We start from the raw sequence: 15,903 nt of genomic DNA, 5'->3' as shown, positions 1-15,903 counted from the left end.
AGAGAATACCGTGCAATGCTGTTCGTTTTCACGTCAAAATGAAGGGAAGGACCAGAAGTGCGACCTGGTCGGCGTTTACTTCTACTGACTGCAGGTGATGTAAAAGCTTGGGAAACAATATTTGGAAGCTGTAGTGGGATGTTCGTGCATCATAACCTAGGTAAATATGCTGGCCTAACCTACTGCACTGTCTTGAGTCGTCATACCGCCTGAATGATAAAGTGTGTACTGTAAGTTTAGTCTCTTCTTCCGTGATGCTGTGCTTGGCGAAACGTGGGACGAATTAGAAGAAAGGTTTTGCCATGATGAGGAACAAACACATCTGTAGTTAGAGCTTGTAAGGCTAGCTAGGAAACCAAATATTGTGAAGATAAATAAACCGAAAATTCGAAGTCTGACGCAGCACAAGGCACGGAACCTAACGGGTTGACTCACAGCGTTAGTTAAGAAGGGAAAATGGTATTTCTGAAATGCGAGAGCCTTAACTTGGCTGTGCTACCCACTTTGGTCTGCCTACCTGGTCTCAACAGAATAACCACGTATAAAGAAACAAAAAAGAATCTGATCGAATCCAGGACTGTTGCGTGGTAAGGGAATACCTATCTTTGGCGCCACCCCAACAGCTTTAGGAGGGGCCATAATGCATGGGACAGTAGAGTTAAGAGATGCGCCACCAATGTACTGCCACGATATCGTCACGTATGCACTGCTCGCGCAGGGAGGTTTAGTTCTCTAAAGACGCCCAGTGCGCTTGGCTACAAAAGTGACGAAACCAAACCGACGCACTGCCAAGCTCCCTTCAATCGGCTGTAATGGAAGTCGAACAAATGTATCTATGCTGTGCGAATGGGGGGGGGGGGGGCTCTCGCGTACCTTTGAAAAACATCGTAAACGTCATGCCATTTTAGAGCACAGCTCTTAGGCGCCCGTTGCTGTTGCGAACGTCGGCGGCGTAAACGAGCGAACGAGGGCAACGAAAAACGAAAGAGCGAACGCGTAGCTGGAGATGAAAGACGTGAGCCGCGAATGGGGGAGACGAATGAGGGCAGTTCCTTTAGTGACGTGCGCGCGTGAAACTGGTGTCATTTGGACCCGCCCGACCGCTAGATGCATGCTCGTATCTTGTCTCTCGCCTGCTCGCGTTTGCTCTCGCTGGCGCTTGTTTGGTTTGCTTGATTTGGCCTCGTTCGCGCTTGATTCGACTGCCATCGTTTGCGATTGTTTTGTAATCTGATTGTATGCGCGACGCGAGTTGTGTAGTACTTTCTGGAAGCTACGCGGCACCAGCTATTACACTGGAACTGTCAACGAGTCATGTATAAAAGCCGAAGCGCTTGACTCCAAGATCAAATTTTCGACGATTGCTGACTTTGCTATATGTCTCTCTCGGAGTCTTTGCTTAGATATATGGCAAAATGACAACATGTATAGAGCTGCGCTCAAATTTCCCATTAGGGAGTATCGTAATTATAACGTTGTTTAATTTGTTATCCTAATAGCTTGCTGAGCTTGCTGGTTTTCTAACGTGAAGCGACTTTCAATTTAGTCTAGGAGACAGGATAAGCGCTAAAGCGCTTGACCTGTCTCGACTTGTTCTTCGTCCTTACTGCGCTATGTTGCTTGCGTTATGACGGATAACCAACATACCCAAACCTATTTCCTTCTGAAGTGTATTTCTAGAACATTAAGCATTTCCTCTCCTGTCGATTTATGTTCCTTCGTGTCACTCGCCGCCTATGCTGAGGTTCGAACTCGAGCCCTTTCCTTCTGCATCCGCTCCCGGATCCTCCCTTCTGCAATTTGGGCTCTGCTTGGCGGCTTCCCTCCCTCGATAGCACTTGTCCTGTGTCGACTTGTCCCTCCTCTTTAGTGCGCTATGTTAGTATGTCCACGGCGTCACTTACAAAAACCATATGATGGACTACGTAAAGCTTTTGCTGCAGTAAAAACATGTTATACTAGCTATAATCACTTATATATTCGCAACGGTACTACAAGCGCGCCTCGCTTTAATGTCGTTGTGTAAAGGAAAGAAGCCGCGTAAGTTCATCACGTATGCTTTGAGTTCATAATTGTGTGCCTAAACTCGTGCTGATCAGGAGTTTTAAGACCTGCAAGTGTGAAATTTGTTGCAAGAGTTTCACGCTTCCTCAGCTATGCTGCCCCTGTGTTGAACAAGTAGGGTCCAGAAATGGCGTAGCGAAATTCGGGCAGCAAGACAGAGGTACACCCAACCCCTTTTACGACGGCGGAACATGTCCGCTTCACCAGGAAGCGCAAGCGCAGGAAACCGAGTCAAGCGCAGGCGCCCCCACCATCTCTGTACATGTGGGGTGGGTTTGCACGGCGCTGGACAGTCCCGGGTGCCACCAGTAGACGGGTAGTTTCTGTACCCGAGTGCCCCAAGACCCCCTGCGAAACAAAGAAGCCAACTACGAATAGGGAGCGAGCGCGATTCCAAGATCAGACCGTCAGACGTATCAGCACTAGCCGCAACACAATTTAGCCATGTAGCCCTTCTAATACCTGAATAAATGTAGCTTGTGTGCTTGGTTACGTCATTTCTGCAGCCTATAGTGCCTGTACACCCTCAGCAGCAAGCACAAGAAGTGTCACGAAACCATCTGCGGCTCGCGGCTCTGACAGAGCCTAGCCGATTTTTTTATTTACTCCAAATTTTTAGGGAACAGCAGCGCACAAGCTAAGCCCGTTTTGCAAGTGCATGGTTTACGAAGCGCCTGTCACTTCGTACAAGTACTCATGTAAAGGCACATAAACGAAGCCCTTTTAGAAACTTTCTACGCCACTCCGCGAGCAAGAAAACCTCTTGCCAAGTGCTGTTGCAAATCTACTAACGCGCCCGGAGATCAATAAATTACTAGAGTAAGGTGCAGCGTACTTCTCACTTATTTATTTAGTTATTTACTTATTTATGGAATACTGTCAATCCCGTCAGGGATCGTAACAGAAAGCGCATTCAAAAAGTACATTGACACACATACATGACAATGTAAAACGGTTTAGAAATACACATTAATACATAGAATAAACTTATACATCAGCAGGAGTAAAAAATATATAATGAGGTTCATGCTGCAGAATTTGGGTTGGACAGAATAATTGTGCCACAAAATGCAAAACAAAGGTACTAACAAAGTGATACTGACAATAAGCAAGAAGCGTTTGCAGCAACAAAGATTATACATTCGTTTGGGCACGAACGTTGCCCGGCTACAGGTGAGCTCAAGCATTCAATTGCTCTTGAACGTTTGACAGGCCACGTAGGAAAATTACGATGTGCATGCAATAGAAATAACTCGGCTATAATTGCAAACATTGTAGGCGCACACATTTTCTGAAATGCGTCACGGCTCGTTCTGAATACACACACAAAATAAAAAAACAACAACAGAAGAAGCAGAAGGCTACCAAAAGAAACTCTGTTTACGTGAGAGGCATAGACGGAAAGCACGACGCTTATGTCACGGAGCATTGAAATCGTGCGGCAATCCCGAGTCACTTTTCCTTGGTCGAACGAGATGGGAGAGTCATTACGGAAACTATCAGGGTAGGCAGTAACAATGGGCGCATCTCCAAGCCGTGCGCCGTTCCAATTGTATAAAAAGACTGGCAACTCCATACAAAGAAGAAAGCAGTTTCACCCACAGCGTTCGTAAGAAGTCACTGCCGACAGCGTCATGAAGATTTTCTTAGTGATAGTCATGTTCCTGGTTGGTCTACTTCTTGCCCACGCACAAAGTAGACCACGCAGTCGATACGATCGCGGAGGAGGCTATTTATTCCCACGAAGAGATGTAGTCTCTGCTGCTGGAAGTCTTGGATTTTCCGGACTCAGCGGATACAACCGTTGACGGCACAATGGGCTACATAGAAGGTGAGCAGAATTGCTGCTTGCGCGCAATCATGGATTCAGAGGATGACGGTCTACTTTCATAGCCAATAGCTTGTCATGGAAGCAAAAAGGGGAAGTTCGTTTTAGTCCTGAGTACCAGAATGGACCGTAAGCTACTCAGTTTTAATAGACAAAGAGCAGAAGGATAAATCAAAGGCTGGGAGGTTAACCATGAAGGAGCCCTGTGGGCTACCCTGCACTTGGGTGAACAAGCAGTGGTGCGTCGCTTATGCCTGGGCGTTGCGTTCACCAATGCGCACTTATTATTGATGGGAATGGGCGATAGAACTGAGGGCAACGCCTGTGGTCTCAAGAAGACTATGGAACATTCTCTGTACCCGTCCTTTAAAAAATGGAACATTTGACCTCCTAACAGCTCTAAATCGAATAAACGAAATGCCTTTGTTATTGGCCAAGGTATTGTGACCACAGCCTCGAATATCACAGCTGCATGAGGCCACAAAAACGATCCGGCGATTCCTGAAGGCTACCGCGGGCTAAGTGAGCGTCAGTGATTACAGAGAAGAAAACGTTCGCTACGTCAGCAACATCTACACTTAACTGTGTCTTCTTGTCTTAATAATTTGCTCCAATTAGGGATTCTCTAGCTGCTTTAATATTTTTACAGCGAATGTAGGTGCAGCGCGACTGCGCGAAGTGCCTGTAGCTACACCATTTAACACGCTGTGCTCTTTCTCGGCCCACTAATTAGGAGCCCTAATTAACTCAGTCTTGTCTAAGGTGGTACCTCACTTGCATAAAGGTACGCGCACAACACTTTACACTCAAATTCTTTTCTGCTCTGCTGTCGTCGAAACCCCAAAGATGGCTGTGTTCAGAAAGTACTTTCTTTTTCGTGATTTCGCACAAACCTTTCGATTACGTCGTTCGTTTCTGCCGGCGCGCTGAGAAGAAATAAATTGCTCAATTAGTTGTGCAATCATGCTTTCATGTGGGCTTTGTTATTGGACCGAAAAAATTTGTGCCAAGAACTTTCCTCAGAATTTTCTAGAGGCGTTGCTTGACTTTATTGATGAATCGAGCTCGGCTGATTATTCGGTGCAGTGCGACCCGGATTGTATTTCGGTTTCCCGCCAATCGCGGTCGATTGTTCTAATCCAGGACGGGATCGATCGGGATCATAGGTGGCTGTGTCACACCGGTATTACCAATTATTCAGGAATAAGTAGTGAGTTAACAACTAAGTTCTCGTTGACCTTCACAGCGCTAACCTTTGCTGTTTTACAAGGAGTGCTCCTCTGAGGTACATTATTTCGATGCAGCACTATTCTGATGTTCTACGTGCCAAAACAATGATTTGAGTGTGAGGCACGCCGTAGTGGGGTACTCCGGAATAATTTCGACCATCTGGGGCTGCGTAAGGTGCGCCCAGTGCATGGTAGAGAATAATTTTTGCATTTCTTCCCTATCGAAATGCGGCCATCGTGGCCGGGAATTGAATCCGCGAGATTGTGGTTTGCAGCGCAACGCCATGACCACTAACCATAGTGAAAAAAAGAAAGAGCGCTAGTGTACGGTGGTTTATGTGCACGCAATAGTACCTGTGTATATGGGAGGTGGTTTGGTTCTACTCACAACTATATTGTTTTTACGAAATGAGTTCAATTCAAATCAAAATGAACATCAGGCAGCCTATATAAAACCAGAGCCTGCTGCAAAATCACCCATAGCCACCGAGTTGCTTTGGGATGGCGGGCACTACAAATGTACGAATTATAAATAAAACATTTAGTTATGGTTCTTTGCTTTTAGTCTAGGCACTGAAGCGTAGGACATCTTGAAACACAATTATTAACAGTTGTTTCTTATTTCTACTACACACGACACTGAATCGCCTTCGTAGGTGACTGCATTTGTTAAAATTAGGCAAGAACACATTTTGCCTGAATTATTCGGTAGTTACCAACACGTGGCTAATGCGGATATATACGGGATAGGTTCTACTGTTTTGTTCTTTTTTCTGGAAATCACGTTGGATTTATGCTTAAAATCTTTTATTGTTTTGGAAGCGCGTAAAGCAGTGCCTACCTAAAGCTTGGTTTGAGCCTTCCGTAATTATGGCTCGTATAGCCTAGGTGGTAACACACAGGGTTCGTTATTTTAGAGGGCAGCTCTTCGGCAGCCATTAATGCGGAGAAGGTTGGCGGCGGCGAAGCCGAGCGAACAAGCGCAGCGAAAAAGAAGGCGAACGCACACAGCAACGGGGCACGAATAACGCGAAGAGGAAAGAGGAGAGGAGGGCGCAGCGGATCCACGAAGCGGAAAGCTGAGGAAGGTATGGAGAAAGCATGAAAAGTGCAGTGCGGTGACGATGGATACGAGATGGCGCCAGAATAGCGCGCATCGTCTAGGAGGTCTTTCAGCAGCGGCTGCTGTGAATCGGGCCCACTCGACACCCATGTGCTGGCTCTCGCAATCTTCATAATAGAAAGACAGTCGCGCCGCACTTTCCACCGTTTGCAACATACCGCACGAGACAGATTGTCCGCGCCAGCCAATATATCGGGAAATGAAAACACGTATAGAGCTCCGCTGAAATTTTGCAGTAGGGAGTATTGTAATCGTCGCTCAATTTTTTTTCGTACAGGTAAGGATAATTTCCAATAATCTGTGTAATCATTGAAGCGTGTGGTCTACAGAAAAGCTACCTACGAATGCGGCAGGACGATATGTTCATAAATTATCTCTTGGCTGAGTGTTTCTCACGATACACCTGTCATAAAACGGCAGCAATCGAGGACGTCTTATCTTAGAATTCTGGCTTGTTATTTTTTGCATCATGGAACAACTGGCGATCTCAGCTATGCTCAGAAATATTATTATTGTTAACTGGGATAGTATAAATAATTCTTGAGAACAGTAAAATTGGCAAACATAACATGTCTAAGTGTTCTATAAACGTTTTGCATAAGTTTTCAGATTTCCCCGAGCAAACAGGTTATTTTATGCAATTTCTTTCTCTCCATACAGCATGCTGCGTCGCCCAGCTTGGCAACTTCAGGATGCACCTCAGCGTATCGAAAGGAATCAATAAACGATGATTCAGGTAGATCTGAAGTCTGGTGGGTGTGCTTTATTATTGTAAGTAGTTTCCTAGGCGTGACATCGCCCAAGTCGTCATGGCCACCTGCCATATTCTGCTACTTGCTGCTGCGCAATCAGGACTTCTGTTCACTGAGCCACTCGCACACGCAAGAACGCATCGACAGAAAGATTGAACAATCCTATCAGTAGCAAGGAAGGCGAGATTGTAGGCTTATTTTTTTCATTAAAACCAACAGAAAGAGATGTAATTACCCTTTAACGGTGACAGGTATTTGTTTCACATAACAGAAACAGCAAAAGTCACAGCCACTTTAGCATACGCCAAAGAGCATGAAGGCGAACGACTGCGCGCTCACGAAACATTCATAGCATTATTGAGAGCTTTATTCTGATGCATTGTTACTTTCTATTCGTTGTTTTCTCCCAGCGAAGGTCTTGGGTTCGAATGCCCTAATTAACATTTTTCTATTTAACTGTACCATAAATAACTTCCCAAAGTTAGTGCATTCGACACTCGACCTTCACGATGTCAATTGGAATCCAACTTGAAGATATGGCCGGTTTGTCCATATCTCCAAGTGGCGTCGACTCCCACCAAAGGTCGTGGGTACAAGTGCCTTAATGAACTCTGTCCTAACTAACTGCACTTTAGTTAATGTTGCCTTAATAAAACCAAAGGTGGCGGATTCGACTTTCACCAAAAGACGTGGGTTCCGGCTCCTTAGTTATCTCTATCTTAATTGGCTGTCCCCTAAGTTCGTCTTAACACCAAAGGTCGCGAGTTCGACCACCACCAAAGGTCGAGGGTTCGACCCCCAATTTCTGCACCATTGGCTGGAGAGTTAAATTTTTGTCCCACGTGCCGTCTAAGGATTCCGCCTGAGCCGGTGACCACTTTTCATCGGCTAACAAGTTTTAAACCTAATCGCTCAGCGCCGAAAGCGCCCGCATGTATGGTAAGTTTCTAGAATGTTATTGATAGTTATATCCATTGTCTGTTGTCACCGAAGCTTCTGCAATCTTATTTTATGCGCCATGCGAATTGTGCAGTACCTTCTGGAAGGCACGCGGGCACCATTGATTACGCTGGAACTTTCGACGAGTTGTATAAAAGCCCATGGGCTTGACCAGCTAATGAGATTTCGACGATTGCCGACTGTGTCGTCGACAGGGTCACGCATAAACACCGGTTTCATGATTACAGCTCATCTTTCCTCGCGGATCGCAAGGCTCACCTCCGACTAGGCACGGTCACGGGATGACCCTACGAGCTAGGCACCTGCGGCACCCCGCAGGGCTCGATCCTGTCCCCACTATTATTCAATATAGCCATGCACAAACTCTCCACTCGCTTCGCGGCAATCCCGAACGTTGGTCACACCATTTATGCGTACGATATCCCAAGCTTGGCGCTAGGCGAATCTCTAGCCTTACTTGAACACTCGTTACAACGGGCGTTGGAGGCTACCGAAGACTTTAATTCAAACACGGGCCTTGAATTCTGCCCCGCTAAATCAGAGCAACTGTTATACCGCCAGTCCAGACAAGTGGTCAGAAACCTTGCGCCTCTGGAAACTCTGCCGATAGAAATTCAGCTAGAAATGGGCATCCTATACCGAGGATGGACTCGGTCAACATTCTAGGTCTCCTCATTGATGCCGAGGGCTGTAACTCGACGGCCCTTAATAGGCTCACTAGACATGCTAGTAATTTCCCTAGAGTTGTAGCCCACGTCTCAAATCGAAGAGGCAGTCTTAAAGAGAACAATTTGCTCAGAGCTTATCAGACATTCTTCCTGAGTCATGTTATCTACATCGCGCCGTAGCTTAATTAAGGTAAAGCGGAAAAGGCCAAGCTGGTCTCCCTAATCAGAACCGGCCTCAAGCGCGTGCTCGGCCTTCCGCAGTCCACAAGCACTGAGAAGGTGCTGGAGCTAGGACTCCATAACACCATCGATGAGCTAATAGAAGCTCACACAGCGGCTAAAATAATGAAACTCTTATCCACTAAGCCAGGGATCAAGATTTTAGAAGAAGGGGGAACCCAACCCAGACATGAACCAGCGACCAAAGTTAGCTTGATACGGGAAACCAGAAGTCGCATCATGGTTGACCTCGTGCCGCGAAACATCCACCCAGTGCATAACGAGGGTAGAAAATTCGCGCGAGCCAAGTCCATCCTTAAAAAGATCAATCAGCAAAAACTAGATGTCTTCTTTGTAGATGCTGCCAGATATGACAGTGGGGCTAAGTTCGCTGTCTCGGTGGTAGATCCGGGGGGCAACCTGGTCAATGCAGCCTCTGTTTATACAAAGTTTGCCCATGTGGCGGAGGAAGCGGCGATCACTCGGGCTTTTCACAGCTCAAAAGTTCCCGGTATCGTCTTCTCGGACTCGCGCACGGCGGTTCGATCCTTCTCGTCCGCCTTAGTGTCTGAACAGACGAACAGTATTGCGAACAAAGCACTTCAAAGGACTAGAGAGAGCCGGAGGATACCGTGGTCCCCAGCCCATCTAGATAGCCTAATTAAACCGCTTAGATGTAATGGTAACGAGCAGGCCCACCGGAGAGCGCGCGATTTCACGTACCGCGCTGTCGCGGGTAACGAGACTTGGAACGAGGTCAACACCCACAAATATCCATTATGTACTTTTCACGAAATTGTTTCCCATTATCGATTGGGCAGGAGGACATTTCCACCTCCTCTTCCCCAAAATGAACAAGCCTCAGGCTAGCACACTCAGACTTATGCAAACCCGTTCGTATCCCACTCCTCGGTCCCATAACAGGATAGATCGTGACTACTCACAGTCGTGCCCCAAATGTGGTCATGACTCATGCTCTCTTTAACACATGCTCTGGCTGTGCCCAGCCCTTGACGCCTCTCCCCCCATCCCAAATGAACAATGGCAGAAATCTCCACATTCAACTCCAGGCTGACCAGATGGCCCACGACATTGCGGTGGGACTTCATCGCCCGACCACATCGTGAGTGGAGCCACCGACTTGATCTTCGGGAGCCTTCGCTCTGGCTCCCCCAAGATCTGAGTCTCTCAGGACTCAAATAAAGTTATTGTCATGTCATGTGAGGCCGACTGTGCTCATCGTTATCGTTTTGCTTTGAGTGTGACGTGTTTTTATTGTTCACTAGGGCTGAGGATTGGGCGAGTTGGCATTGTATTCTAAAACTGGTACACCGCAGCATACAAAGGAAGAAACAAGCCGAGCCGGCCAGATAAAGGAACAGAGCACTGAATCACAACGCTCTTGTTTGGAAGCTTCTTGCTTGGCGGCTTGAAGCGCGAAGTCACATCGATAACCTCAGCCACACACCTGCCCACTTCGACCTCGGGAACCTCTCGGGCTACTTGCCTCACGTAGGTGATCAGTTCGTGCGGCGAAATGGCAGGTTACGCGGCAAACTTGGGACCAAGGCTCAACACACGCCTAACCTGTTCAGGAATCACAAGGCGACAGCAACGAGTAACCCCGTGCACACAGTGGGCGATGTTGTGATTGCTGAACAGGTTAGGCTTGTGTTGAGCCTTGGTCCCAAGTTTGCCACGTAAGCTGCCATTTCGCCGCACGAGCTGATCACCTACGTCAGGCAAGTAGCCCGAGAGGTTCCCGAGGTCGAAGACCTCGGTTCACTTTGGTGAGCGACCAAGTGCCATCGCCGACTACATCGCCGCACTGCAGTGGAGACCCTGATGTCCTTCCTATTTGTCTTGACAGGGCGCTGCCCGTTGTAGCAGCGCCGACTGTACACAGGACCAGCCTGTGGCCGGTCCGTATAAACACATATCTGGAAAACAAAAAGCACCAACCAATGGAAGTGCCGTTGGTTTTCATCGAAATGGGGAAGATCCTCCGCGGCTGACGACGACATTGGAGAAACCACCTCGACGATGCCACAACTAAACGCCGCCTTCCAGACGACGCCTCGAAAACAAGCAGACGCCGCCTCAAGAAAGCCTTACAACGCGCAGTCACAGCCCCGGGACAACATGACGCAGCCATGATCCGACGCCACGGCCTAACCGCAATGCAAGGCGAAGAACCACCGACCTCGACGTGCTTCTCGACGGCCATCAAGTCGCCAATTTAGTAGACACAGGAGTCGACTATCCCGTCATAAGCGGACCATTCACCGCCCAATTGAAGAAATTCAAGGCTGCACGGGAGGGCCCTGAAGTTCGGACAGCTGGAGGATACTTGAGAACGCTGACTAGAATCTGCACGGCAAAAATTATGGTTGATGACCGGACCAACCCTACGACATTTCTTGTCCTCCAATAGTGCTCGCCAGAAAAAATTCTCGGTATCAATTTCCGGAATCAAAACAGCGCGATCATCGACCTGAAGTCCAAGTCGACAACGCGATCCGAAGACCAAGCGACACGGCCGGAGAGTTCTCTAAGTGACCACTTCTTGAGTTCGCATGAAAATCAAGTGAGCATCCCGCTTCACTCCAGTATCATCATTGCGGTCGGCACAGATATATCCGCCGACGTAGAAATCGTCGTTGATGGCAACCAACGCATACTGCTCGACCATTAAATTTGCGTCGCAAGAGAAATCGCTCGACTTAACGACGGAAAAGCGAAACTTCAGTCAATCTTCGTGGCCTTGTTCAGTCAAGCCCCTGAACAAGGCCACGAAATACCTTATGTGGAAGAAGTTTCAGCATTCAGCGATACCTTGGTCCTCTAGGATTCAGCCAAACCTACAACGACGATCTTTGTTACTGAACAAGCATTCGATATTAAGAGGAAGCTTTAGTTCGGACCCAACTCCAACGCGACCTATTCAAATATATCTAAAACGCAAAAACGTTCTTCTGAGATAACCCCTGCACCGATTTTGATAAAACTTGTTGCATTTGAGAGAGAAAGTTAAATTCTAGTGACTGTTGGAAGCGAATTTCGATCTAGGTCCTGAATTTAGTTAAAAAATTTTTCGAAAATTTGGAAGTTCGAGAAAAATAGAAGAACGAAGTTTACAAATTCATAACTCTGCATTAAAAACAGATATCGCAGCTCTGTGAACGGAATCCATTATACCATTGAAAGTGGACAAATTCTATACGTTATTTTATATCTTACATGAATTTATTACGTTGTTTACAAAGGTTCTGCAAAAGCTGTATTTCCATATTACTGCATTTCTTGAGATTCATGTATAGCATTTCAATTTTGTCCGCTTTGGATGCACTATTAGATGCAATTAACAGAATTGTATTATCCTTTTTCGTTTCTGAGTTACAGAGTTGTAAGCTTGATAGTTTCGTTCTTTGAAAATTTCCGATTTTTGGCAATTTTTAATAAGCAAGTAAGGAGATAAATCGAAAATTCGAAACCAGCAGTCACTATATTTTAAGTTTTTCTTTTAAAAGCAACAAGCCTCGTCAAATTTGGTGCAGTGTTTTCCGAGAAAAACGAATTCTCCTTTTACATATATTTAAATAGGAGCACCCGAGCTAAAGCTTCCCCTTAATCCGAGTCTTCTCTTGCATGAGGAAGCTCAACTCAAAGGTCTCCTCAAGCAATCTAAGGATTGCTTCTCGTCATCGTCATGAATTTGTGAAACTTCAGTTGCTTAGCATCGCATAATAGCCGTAGAGTGCGCTCTACCACTCCGTCAAAGCCTTCACCAATTTTTGATGCTAAGGACCTGAAGCTATAATAAAACAAGTCGACAAAATGCGGAGCGACCGCCTCATCCAGCAGTCGAGAACTCGATGGGCGTCTGCTATAGTCTTGGTGAAGAAAAAAGCTGGAACTCTGTGTTTCTGCATTGATCGCCGTCGCCTGAACAAAATCATGAAGAAGGGCGTGTACCTCCTCCCACGGAAAGACGACGCACTCGACCGGCACTGCAATGCGAAGTATTTAATCAAGAAAAAATGAGACATCCACCCAATCGTAGCAGTTGCTACAAAGGAAACTCATACGGGTAATTAATTACTTCACTCCACCTCGCGGGTTTCCGCAGAACTATTACGTCGAGTGCAAAGTACTCTCCGGCGATGAAACTCAAGGCAGGCTACTGGCAAATCCAACTCGAGAGAGACAGAGAGAAGACCGCATTTGTCACGCCACGTGGCTTGTACGAATTCAAGGTCATGCCATTTGGTCTTTGCTCGGAACCCACAACTATCGAGCCTGTAATGGCCATAGTATTGGATTTCTAGAATGACACGTGTGTTTAGCTTACCTTGGTGACGTTGTCATCTTCGCCTCAAACTTCAACGATAACGTTAAGAGCCTTACGACTGTACTAGAAGCCATCAAGGCATCTGAGCTGGCCCTGAAGCTGGAGAAATGCCGCTTCGCTTACGAAGAACTTTTGTTCCCGGGCCACGTGAGCAAGTCCGGAGTTATTTCGGATCCGCAGAAAACAGCTGCAAATGCAAAATCTCAGCAGCCCGGGACCAAGAAGGCTGTGGGCACGTTTCATGGTCTTTGTGCCTACTATGGGCACTCTGTCAAGAATTTCTTTCGTGTCGCCGTCCCTCTGACTGTGCTCACAAAATCCAACGTTCAATTGAAGAAGGAAACACCACCAGTCAAGGCATTTGAGGAATAAAAACAAGGCCTGCAGTCACCACCAATACGCGCCAACTTCGACAATGACACCAATCCCGAAATCTACACAGACGCAAGCAGAGTAGACTTCGGAGCTGTCCTAGTCGAGAGGAAACACGGACTTGAAAAGGTCATATCTTATGCTAGCAGGTCGCTGGGAAAAGAGAAATTCAAATATTCTGCGACGGAAAAAAATATCTTGCCATAATGTGGGCTACCACGAAATTTCGCGCTTACCTATATGGCAGGCCGTTCAAAGTCGTAAGCAACCGCCACTCACTCTGTGGCCAAACCAATTTAAAGGACTCTTCAGGATGCCTAGCACGGTGAACCTTCCGACTGCAAGAATTGGACATCACCGTGATATACAGGTCGGGACCAAAACATCTGATGCCGACTACTTCTTCCACGCTTCTATTGACCCGCCGCCGCGAGAAATCCAGGATCATGACTCTTTCCCGGGGGCAATAAGTGCCGATGACTTCACCGAACAGCACCGAGGTGACCCGGAGATAGGAAGCCTTGTCGACTTCTTGCAAGAGGTGACCGACTTGGCCCCAAGGGCACTAAGACGCCGATTGTCTTCGTTTCCATTGCAAAGCAACGTACTCGTGAAGAACTTCCGCCCAGTCCACGCCAACTCTGCATGTTGTGCCTTTAGCCCTTCAGCCAGTAATTTTCCACACCCTTCATAATGCCCCATTGGCCGGGCATCTTGGGTTTTCCCGTACGTTTGCAAGGGTCCAGGAGAAGTATTACTGGCCGCGCTTGAACACTGACGTTGTCGATTATTCAAGACGTGCAGAGACTGCCAGCGACGCAAGACACCACCGATAAGGCCAGCAGGAACGCTACAGCTAAAAGAACCTCCTTGCTGACCGTTTCAGCTGATCGGTGTCGACATGTTGGGGCTCTTTCCGACGTCAACAAACGGATCGTTGTTGCCACTGGCTAGCTTACTCGAGCCGCCGAAAGGAAACTCCTGCCGAAAGGCAGTACGGCTGAAGTAGTGAAATTCTTCGTCGATAACAACATAATACTACATGGCGCACCAGAAGTCTTCATTACCGGCAGAAAAACTGCTTTTACCGGTGAGCTTACTCAAGCCACCTTGCAATATAGCGAGACAAATCACCGAAGGACAATGGCCTACCACCTGCAGACGAATGATCTAACGGAATGCCTGAAAAAGGCGCTCACCGATATGTCAGTGTTGTACGTCGACGTCAAGTACAAGACGTGGGATGCCGCCTTCCATATGTTACCTTCGCTTAAAACACGCCAATGCAAGAAATAACGCAGATCACGCCGTTCAAGCAGGCTTACAGAAGGAAACCGACGACGACACTCGACGCCATGCTGCCGCACGTAACCGACGAACAGATATCTCGACATCGCGCCGAAGAAATACGAAAACAGGCCAGCCGGCGCATCAAGAATCAGCAGAGGGACGACACACGGCACCACAGTTTCCGACGACGCTGCTTAGAATACCAGATCTGCGACTGTGTTTGGGTTTAGAACCCGGCTCACAGACGCGGACTAAGGGAGAAAGAACTGCGACGCTGTTTCTGATCCTACAAGAACATACGACGTATTGGTGCACTGGACTATGAGGTCGTACCAGACGGCATTACACGATCAGTGACGCCACTCATGGCCTGAAATAATCTATGTTGTGCGCCTTAAGCCTTTCCACCCGCGATAGCCAATTCTAGGACATTGTTTCTTTTTGTTTGCTTGTTTGATAAATTTCATTAGTACGTATTCTTTAGATTTAGCTCTCATGTTTTTAGCCTAGGGGCGATACTTTTTAAGAGGAGGCATTGACACATGTTCTTGTTTATCCTTTTTCCGTGGCCTACATTTGACCCTATAATAACTTAATGTTATCGCTCAGCGGAAGACGCCCCTGCATAATTTGGAACTTACTGGAATGTTATCTTGGATCCTATTTGTTGTCTGTTGTTGCCGAACCTTGCTTGAGCTGATTGTACGGGCAACGTTAATTGTGTGGTACTTTCTGGAAGGCATGCAGACACCAGCGATTGCGCTGGAACCTTCGACGAGTCGTGTTTAAAAGGTGACGTGCTTGACCCGCTGATCAAATTTGGACGACGCCTATGGTGATCGCCACTATGATTATAGTTCGAGTGTCACGTGCTTTCATGGGCACAGGTTGGCTCAAGAAAAGGTTTGTTTCATGATTCAGAGTTTTTTTAATATGTTCATGACCGTCACAACGACGTGACATCTCTATCGATGCCGACTACGTTCTATCTTGCATCCAATATTTATTTGTTGCACAGTCCAGAATTTCTTGCTCCATATTGCTCCC

At 47.1% G+C, this 15,903-nt stretch overlaps 1 long non-coding RNA gene across 1 annotated transcript; it reads left to right on the top strand.

The window, feature by feature from the left end:
- Window positions 1-3,234: 3,234 nt before the first annotated feature.
- LOC142580059 (uncharacterized) lies at window positions 3,235-6,985 on the top strand. The gene is made up of 2 exons (XR_012827552.1): window positions 3,235-3,895; window positions 6,905-6,985. It is a non-coding gene; the product is annotated as an uncharacterized LOC142580059 (long non-coding RNA).
- Window positions 6,986-15,903: the final 8,918 nt, after the last annotated feature.

Source organism: Dermacentor variabilis, chromosome 4 (assembly GCF_050947875.1).
Source record: "Dermacentor variabilis isolate Ectoservices chromosome 4, ASM5094787v1, whole genome shotgun sequence".
Taxonomy (NCBI): domain Eukaryota; kingdom Metazoa; phylum Arthropoda; class Arachnida; order Ixodida; family Ixodidae; genus Dermacentor; species Dermacentor variabilis.
This window is presented reverse-complemented; position numbering and strand designations above follow the sequence as displayed.